This window comes from Hibiscus syriacus, unplaced genomic scaffold (genome assembly GCF_006381635.1).
Source record: "Hibiscus syriacus cultivar Baekdansim isolate YM2019G1 unplaced genomic scaffold, ASM638163v2 tig00110683_pilon, whole genome shotgun sequence".
Classification (NCBI taxonomy): Eukaryota; Viridiplantae; Streptophyta; class Magnoliopsida; order Malvales; family Malvaceae; genus Hibiscus; species Hibiscus syriacus.
Genome location: NW_024062823.1, coordinates 4,012,634 through 4,023,001, shown reverse-complemented (window position 1 = coordinate 4,023,001; position 10,368 = coordinate 4,012,634). Strand labels below are relative to the sequence as shown.

The 10,368-nt window shown below is 36.9% G+C and overlaps 1 pseudogene; it reads right to left on the bottom strand.

Moving 5' to 3' along the window:
* Window positions 1-2,343: 2,343 nt before the first annotated feature.
* On the bottom strand, window positions 2,344-8,821 carry LOC120138257 (annotated as a pseudogene).
* Window positions 8,822-10,368: the final 1,547 nt, after the last annotated feature.

Here is a 10,368-nt window from a genome sequence, read left to right as displayed (position 1 = left end):
TTTTTATTTTATTCATACTATAAAGTAACCCCTAAAAGTGAATAAGTGCTAGGTCACTTAAAAAACAAAATTGACATTTGATATTCATTTGAAACCATCCTGACAATATATCAGATGTTATATGAATTCTTCAGTTACTCTAAAAACTTCTTATCTATAGAGCCTGGACAAGGGGTTTTAACTGCCATTGTCAGTATTGCTTATTTCTTTCGTCTAACCTCTTTTCTTCTTTAGCAACCACCAAGCACATTAAGGGAAGCCATCTAAACAATGTATACCAAGATTTTAGTTATATTTTTTAACGTTCATCATCAAATGATTAAGAGTATTTAAAAATATATATTACTTTGTAATCAGGGTCATGGCTAAATTTTCAGGGGCCTGTACAAATTCTTATAAAGGGGCCCCTATTTTTTAGATATATTCGATTTTCCTATTTTTTTATATATATTCAATTTTCCTATTTTTTATATATATTCGATTTTGGGTAATAATAGTGGCGTTGTTTGACAAACGCCGCAATAGATCCACCTATAGTGGCATTTTTTCAATAAAACTGCAACAATAGTGACGTTTTATTTTTGAAAAACGTCACAATAGGTCCATCTATAGTGTCTTTTATTGAAAAACGCCACTATAGATATACTTTTTTGGGGCCCCCATTTTTTTGGGGCCCTGTGCCGTCACGCAGTTCGCACCGCCCCAGCCACGACACTGTTGATAATCATATTGACTTAATAATAATAATAATAATAATAAAACAAATACAAAATCCTATTGTTTGGTTAAGCGGTTAAACTACTAATATTGTACGTTCTGGCATGGGTTCAAGTAGTATCAAACTCATTTTCTAACTTCTTAAATTTTGAAGCAATAAAATGATGTTACATGTTATCATTTGATTCGGTTGAAATTAATTCAATAAAAATATTCATTTGATATATAAAAAAACTATTGATTTGGCAACATACCACGCTAGTATCTCTGTACATGTAGACATGTTTAGTCAACAAGATACATGGACCATTAGTTAACTAACGATTTTCATTCACAAAAAAAATCATTTTGACCTAATAAGATTAATTTAGGGACAGACGCATGATTTTATGTTAGAGGGTGAACTTAAACTTATAAAATTTCAAGTAAGCGAAAACAAATTTTTAATAGAAAATACATGTAAAAAATCTAAAATATAAGGTAATTTTAAAATTTCAGGGGCGACTATCCCCACCCACCTCCCCTCATTCCATCCCTTTAGATGATGTCACATGCTATCATTTGATTAATTCAAAACTGATTCAATAAAGTATTTATTTGATATTTAAAAAAAATTGATTTGACAACATACCACGTTAGTATCTTTGTCCATGTAGATCTATTTAGTCAGCAAGATTCATTGAATATTAGTTAACTAATGATTTCCATGTATAGAATGATCATTTTAGATGATGTCATATGTTATCATTTGATTGATTCGAAATTAATTCAATAAAGTATTTATTTGATATTAAAAAACCTATTGGTTTGGCAACATACAACGTTTGTATCTCTGTCCGCGTGGATCTGTTTAGTCAGCAAGATGTATAATAATATTGAATCTAAAAACAATTTAAATTGATTTATTTTAAATTGTATAATAATATGTCTAAACTCTAAATTATCTTTTATCTACTCATAAACACCTTTTTAACATCAATTCTAAATAATTTAATTTCAAAAGTACTTTTTCTTTCAAAATTATTTTTAAAGAATAATGTCAAACTTATCATAAAATGCACGCATCCGGGGAATCGAGGGTCGTGGGTCTTTGAAACCTGGATCTAGTCATTCCAATTGTTTATGTAGTAACAACATAGTATTTTAAAGTATCTTGGGAGTTGAAGTCATCACGTGTAGGTTGATTGATGTTGAAGAAATTATTTAACTCCCATATCCCGCCACAGCTTCCATGCTCAAACTCTTTCAAGTTTCTAGGTACAGTTGAATGTTGAAGACTTGCAGTTAGCACCATTGTTACCTGCAGAACACTACAGTTTGATTTGAAAACTGAGAACACATTTCAACTGAGGCAAATTCAATTGTGCAATTCGAATTGTAAAACCATATAAAGAAGCAACAATGACGTACCAGACTGAATCACAGACCTTGCTGGGAATTATTGAAATTATTATGAGCAGAAACTTGCTTATCATATACGGTATACCGATTATGCTCATTGGTATGCACAAGAGAGCAAAGGGTGCCTCAGAAACACCGAATGAACTCATTTTGAGTTCCTCAGAACCGGAGGCTTCTCAGCCCCCCTCGTCATGATAGACGATAAAGAAAAACGACAGTCATGTCTATCAACAAGCTGATATTTTCCCTTCATTGAATTGTTCTTGTAACTTTACACTATGAAATAAAGATGGTAGTTGTGTAATTGAGGCTACACAATTTCAACAACTCGGCTGATCGTTGCTTTGTTAGGAAATAAACCGAGTACAAGTAATTTCCCTATAACCAGATTAGTGAGAATGCAAAATAAAAGCGGAAAAATAATACCCGAAAATTGATAACGGAGTTCAGCCAATTGTGCTTACGTCTCCGGGCTGCTGCAGATCTTTTACTAAGAGAGAAAATTTACAGGTGTTTACAAAACACTCACTACTCATAAGAAAGCTCTCTAGTATAGGAAGAAAGAAATGTTTTGGGATGACTTTGAAGCTAAATGAGCTAGGGTATTTATAGCTGAAACTTAGGGACTAATCTTATAAATACCCTAAACTATGCAGTGGCTAAAATGTAATTAAACCAAAAAACATTTTAATTAAAATATTGGAGCACCGAATTCGGTGCCCCTTTGTTGAAAAATGATATTGGCTTTGCAGAAAAAAAATCATGCCCCCGCCTACCCTTTTTGACTTTACAATCTCCCACTTGAAGACTGATTTTAATCTGTCTTCACACCTCGATCGATGCAGCAGTATTTCTAGTCTTGTTATTCTAGCATGCCAACTGAAGTTGAACACAACTTCAGTTTGTCCGTGGTCACCGCCTTTGTCAACATGTCTGCCGGATTTTGAGCTCTACTAATCTTTTCAAGTTTCAAAATACCATCTTCCAGAAGAGACCGAATAAAATGATATCGCAATTGTATGTGCTTCGTTCTGGAATGAAAAGACGGATTCTTCGCTAGATGGATAGCACTTTGACTGTCGCAATACAAGACAATGTTTTCTTGTTTCTTGCCTAACTCTTCCAAGAAACTTTGGAACCAGACCATCTCCTTGCTGGCTTCCGTAACAGCGACATATTCTGCTTCAGTTGTGGAGAGAGCAACTATCTTCTGTAGTTGAGAAACCCAACTCACTGCAGTTCCTCCTAGAGTATAGACATACCCTGTAGTGCTTCTTCTGATGTCAACATTTCCGGCTAAGTCAGCATCTACATAGCCTGTCAGTATCGTATCTCCACCTTTGAAACAAAGTGCTTTGTTTGTGGTACCCCGAAGATATCTGAGGATCCATTTGACTGCTTCCCAGTGTACCTTGCCCGGATTATTCATGTACCTGCTAACAGCTCCCACTGCATGAGCAATATCTGGTCTGGTACAAACCATGGCATACATCAGACTTCCAATTGTTGAGGCATACGGTACCTTCACCATGTGTGCACGTTCTTCCTCCGTCTTTGGTGATTGGTCTTTGGAGAGTCTGAAATGAACACCTAAAGGTGTACTTACTGGTTTAGCATCTTGTATGTTGAACCTGGAGAGTACTTTGTTGATGTACTTAGCCTGTGATAACATCAAAGTCCCCGACTTTATGTCTCTTTTGATCCTCATCCCAAGAATCTGCTTTGCAGCGCCCAGATCCTTCATAGCAAACTGCTTCGACAATTTTTGCTTCAAGTGTATAATCTCTTGCATGTTTGAGCCTGCAACTAGCATGTCATCAACGTACAACAATAAAATAATGAAGCTATTGTCGAACCTCTTGATGTAGCAACAATGATCTGCTTGGCATCTGGTAAAACCGCTGCTACCCATGAAACTATCGAACTTCTTGTACCACTGTCTAGGAGCTTGTTTTAAACCATACAAGCTCTTCTTCAACCTGCATACCAGGTTTTTCTTGCCTGCCTTTATGAAGCCTTCTAGCTGCCTCATATAGATTTCTTCCTCCAAATCACCATGAAGAAAAGCTGTCTTTACATCTAACTGCTCAAGATGTAAATTCTCTGCAGCTACAATTTTCAGCACCAGTTTGATTGTAGACAGTTTTACAACTGGAGAGAAAATTTCATTGTAGTCAATACCTTCTTTTTGTTGAAAACCTTTGACAACCAATCTTGCTTTGTAGCGTTTGCTCCCATCGTGCTCTTCTTTGATCCTGTAAATCCACTTGTTATGGAGTGCTTTCTTGCCTGGTGGTAATTCAACTAATTCCCACGTCTGATTTGACATAAGCGAGTCCATCTCATCTTTCATGGAAGACTCCCACTTGATTGAATTATCCACCTGCATCGCTTCATCATAGCACTCTGGTTCACCATTGTCAGTCGGCAACAAGTAGTGCAAAGAAGGCGAATACCGTTGGGTTGGTTTAGGAATTCTGGAGGAGCGTCTCAGTTCTGGTGTGCCTGGTTCTTCCTCTTGAACTGCTTCAGGACTGATCTGAACATCATTTCCAGAAATCTCCTCGAACTCAGCAAATTCCTTTGTTTCAGCTTCGGTATTACTTGATTCTGCGGTTGACATGTCTTTGTACATCACATTTTCATTGAAAATGACGTCTCTGCTTCTGATGATCTTTCGATTTTCGTAGTCCCAAAACCGGTAACCGAACTCATCACCACCGTAACCAACAAAGACGCATTTGTTGGACTTGGCATCAAGTTTACTTCTTTCAGCAGAGTTTATGTGTACATAAGAAATACAACCAAACACTCTTAAGTGTGAAAGGTTTATTTCTTTCTTTCTCCAAGCTTCCTCTGGTATTCCGCCATCCAAAGGAACAGAGGGCCCACGGTTGATCAGGTAAGCTGCAGTGTTGATAGCTTCAGTCCATAGAAATTTGGGCAATCCGGCATGTATCCTCATGCTTCTGGCACGTTCATTTAGAGTTCTGTTCATGCACTCTGCTACACCATTCTGTTGTGGTGTTATGGGAACTGTTGTCTCCATCTTGATCCCATTGTTTGCGCAGAAATCTCTGAATCTGCTGTCTCTGTACTCTCCTCCATTGTCAGACCTCAACCGCTTGACTTTCAAACCAGTCTCATTTTCCACCATGGCCTTCCATTTTCTGAAGGTATCAAAGACTTCTGATTTCTTCTTTAGAAAATAAACCCACACCTTCCTTGTTGAATCATAAATGAAGGTGACATAATATAGTGAGCCTGCAAGAGATGGAACTGGGGATGGTCCCGATACATCAGTATGAACCAATTCTAACCTTTCTACCTTTGGAGTCTTGCCAATCTTTGTAAAGCTGACTTTCTTTTGTTTGCCAAAAATGCAATCCTCGCATAGTCCGACATCTACATTCTTTAGATCCGGCACCTTCCCTTTTGACAAAAGGGTCTTCATCCCTTTCTCGCTCATATGGCCAAGCCTTTGGTGCCATAGGTTTGATTTTCCGTCAGCATATGCTACTGCAATGATATTCTCTAAATTTGAGGTTACATAGAGAGTACCAGTCTTCTTACCACGAGCAATGACGAGTGCTCCTTTGGTAATCTTCCATTCACAGCCTGAAAAGGTTGTACTATAACCTTCTCCATCAAGCTGTCCAACAGAAATCAGATTTCTTTTGAGGCCAGGAATATGTCTCACTCTGTCAGCTTCCAGGTGGTCTGATTTGGCAGCTTTAGTCGGATGTCTCCTTTTCCGACGATCTTCAAGGTTTCATCATTAGCTAGATGAACCTTCCCAAAATCACCACTGACATAGTTCTCCATGATTTCTCGGCATGGGGTGGAGTGGAAAGATGCCCCTGAATCCAAGATCCATGATTCAATCGGACTGTTGACGCTTAAAATCATGGCATCACCTGTCTCCTCTGTCATATTTGCAGATTCCTGTGCGCCGGTATTTTTCTTCGATGCTCGGCAATCTCTTTTGAAGTGACCCTTCTTGCCGCAATTATAACAGGTAAAACCTTTATTACATGTTCTTGATTTTCCCCGTCTGGATTTGGATCTGCCACGATTTGAATTTCTTTCTGAAGTTCTCCCTCTAGACTCCGTGTGCAAGGCTGAGGAGGTTGATGCTTCACCCGCTTCTCTTCGTCGAATTTCTTCACTCAATACCAGATCCCGAACATCGTCGAATTTTAATTTGCTGTTTCCCGACGAGCTGTTTACTGCTGTAACAGTAGCATTCCAACTGTCTGGTAGAGATGATAAGAGAATTAAAGCTCGAACTTCATCATCGAACTCAATTTCCATGGAACTCAACTGGGTTGTGATTGTGTTGAGTTTATTCAGGTGTTGAGCCACTGATGCCCCTTTCGCCATCCGCAAATTGAATAATCGCCTCATCAAATGAACTTTGTTTGAGGTCGATGGCTTCTCATACATACTGGAGAGAGCCGCCATAAGACCTACCGTGGTCTTTTCCTTTGCTATGTTGAAAGCAACATTGCGGGATAACGTCAGTCGGATAACTCCGAGGGCTTGTCTGTCGAGAAGAGCCCAGTCTTCATTCTTCATGCCCTCTGGTTGTTTTCCTGAGAGGGGTTGATATAGATTTTTCTGGTACAGAAAATCTTCAATTTGCATCTTCCAAAATCCAAAGTCCGCACCATCGAACTTTTCAATTTTCACCTTCCCTTCGTCTGCAGCCATCGCTCCCACTCGAATCTGGCTTCGTTTGGATCGTTTCTGACAATTTCTGCGAACCGTCGTGTATTAGAACACCTCCGTCGACAAATTCGTATCGCCGACCGAATTTCACTATTCACGAAATTCACTATTCACGTGAATAGTAACCCGAATAGTAACCTCGCAAAAAATTGACAGAATTCACAACCAAAAAGCTCTGATGCCAGTTGTTAGGAAATAACCGAGTACAAGTAATTTCCCTATAACCAGATTAGTGAGAATGCAAAATAAAAGCGGAAAAATAATACCCGAAAATTGATAACAGAGTTCAGCCAATTGTGCTTACGTCTCCGGGCTGCTGTAGATCTTTTACTAAGAGATAAAATTTATAGGTGTTTACAAAACACTCACTACTCACAAGAAAGCTCTCTAGTATAGGAAGAAAGAAATGTTTTGGGATGATTTTGAAGCTAAATGAGCTAGGGTATTTATAGCTGAAACTTAGGGACTAATCTTGGAAATACCCTAAACTGTGCAGTGGCTAAAATGTAATTAAACCAAAAAACATTTTAATTAAAATATTGGGGCACCGAATTCGGTGCCCCTTTGTTGAAAAATGATACTGGCTTTGCAGAAAAAAAATCATGCCCCCGCCTACCCTTTTTGACTTTACATGCTTCAGCACGGGATCGCATCCGCTCTGTATAACTAAAAGGAGCTTTGCAGCCAGACCTGCATCCACAGCTAGTGAAGCACATTCCTCTGGTGCAAACTTGCAAATAGCCCACAATATCGACGACGCGAGCTGAGTACAGTTTTCTGAAGCTTTCATCAAGAGTTTGACAATATTTGGTATGACATTTGGACAATCTTTCAAAGCCAATCTTCCTTCAGGAGTACTTGACAAAAGCTCCAATATATGAAGGACTAATTCCAAGCACTCATTAGTCGAACCAGCAATCAGCTCTACCTACTGAGGAACTGCCCCAACATTAACAAAGGAGTTCTTAACTGATTCATGAGACCACATAGTCATGAGCAAACTCAAACCAGCTAATACACCATTCGGATGCTTCTTGTCTTTCACCACCCTCAACAATCCAACTAAAAGACTCAAACTTGCGATATTTCCGGATGCGAAGTCAGTCCCTTCCATCAGCATTCCAATCAACCTCGTACAGTTTATCTTGGTCGCGATCGACCTTCATTTAGAGACAATTTAGCAGGCTGCAACAAATCGAACTTGGAATTTAAATCAAGCTTCAAGTTCACGAGAACTCCAATTAACTCTGATCCAACAGCATGAGTTGTAAAAGGACCTAGCAAAGGTGAAATCTAGACAACAGGCTTCTTAGCTGATCCATGAGTTTGAACAACTTGCCTAATCTTCTTAAGAGCTAGAACTCTAGCCTGACCCCTTGATTTTCTTCAAATTCTCCAAAATCTCTTTGACCCTTCCTACCACACCCTCTGATCTCTTATTCGTGGCCAAATACTCCTGTGAAAACCAACTATAGATTAGCTGCTGAAGCGTCTTGTTTGGAGTAACAGATTCATCCCAAAGCTCCTGCATCGTAGTGGGACAAGAATAATGGCCTAAAGAGAACCATTTAAGAATATTGGATCTCTCATAGGTCTGGCCAGTGCAAAGGGTCACAGGGTCGTGCATTGGCTCTAAAGAAATTGGACATATGAAAACGTTTGGTACATCCATGGACTCAAACTCTTCAATCATCATCTTCAGATCCAACTTCTCTGAAGTAAAAGCGGTGGATATTACCCCACCACCGCCTCCCAGAACGCCATCTTTTACCGCCGTTTCTAGATCTAGAACTTGGCTATCAACTTCTCTTCGACTAGATGGTTGATAGATTGGCATTTTTGGATACCCTTTTGGAAATGCTACACTACAAAGACCCCTCTTTTCCCACCTCAAAGAAAACTAGTTTACATGGAAATTAGACATATACATCAAACAAGAAGCGTGCGGGAAAGAAAATAAAGTAAGACAAATGAAGAAGGTGAAGGGGAATGTCTCAGGAAAGGCGGGTTAATATACTGCTAATATACAGCATTACCGGATACATTAAAATGTATTTAATAAATTCGGTTTAGCGGTACCTATTTTGTTGACAACTAATAATGTTTTAGGTAGAAAATATGAAAAACTATTAAAAAATTTGGTAACCGGTAAACTTTGGTTATCGGTAAGTATCTATCCTTTTTATAAAAGTGTCCATACTTTTAACATATCAAGTAAATTTTACCGGTTTTGTCATAATGAATCTGGTTTTGTCATATTTTTACCTGTTATATTGTAAATTATCTATCCTTTTTATAAAAGTGTCCATACTTATTTCACTGTGAAAATATATTTATTATTATCTTTAGTTAATATTGTTAAATTTAAAATCTAAATAATATTTTATAAAATATCAAAACAATCAAATAATTTTTTGTGTAAATGAAATTATTAAATTAATATTGTAGGTGGAAAACATGAAACACTATTAAAAAAAATTGAAACATAAATTACATAACTTTCAAAAAAGTATATATCATTTTTATAAAAGTGTCCATACTTATTTCACTGTTGAAAACATATTTATTATTATATTTGGTTAATATTCTTAAATTTAAATTCTAAATAATATTTTATAAAATATCAAAACAATCAAATAAAATTTTGTGTAAATTAAATTATTAAATTAATATTGTAGGTGGAAAACATGAAACACTATTAAATAAATTGAAACATAAATTACATAACTTTAAAAGCAGTTATAAATCCTAAAAAGTGTCGATACTTTTAAAAAATATATCGATCCAAAACGATATACCAGGTAAAAATATGATAAAACCGGTAACAAAATGATAAAACCGGTAAATTTAAAAGTGTCGATACGTTATATAAGGATCGACACTTTGTGAATTTAAAAGAGAAGCAGTTATAGCGCCTATAATGTGTCGATACTTTAAAAAATATATCGATCCACAACGATATAACAGGTAAAAATATGATAAAACTGGTATCAAAATGATAAAACCGGTAAAATGATACCGGATATATTGAAAGTGTCGATACTTTCGTAAGTACGTGTAATAAATTATCGACACTTTCAAAGAAATAGGTAATTATCCTTTCGAAAGTATCGACACCTGACATAAAAGTATCGACACTTTTGTATTTGTATCGATTAAATATAAATAACATATCCGATGAAAATATAAAGGCCATAGCTAAATATCCTCTGAAAAAAGATAGAACGGACGAGTTTTTGAAATCGAAGAGTAATTGTTGCTGCATTTCAGAAGGCGTTTCTAAAGCGAAGTTTGTTTGTTTGTTGCTGCAGTCGAATCGAAAAGTATGTTGTCGAAACCCTAATTTTTAATTATTACAGTAATCACGATAGGGTTTTTTATGTGTTGTTTGGGGTTTTGGAGTAAGGAAGCATTTGGGACCGATTGCAGGTAGAAATAGATATTCAAGGAAAAATATAAATGTCGATACTTTTATTAAATATTATAGGTAGAAAATGATATTATAGGTTGTATAAATGT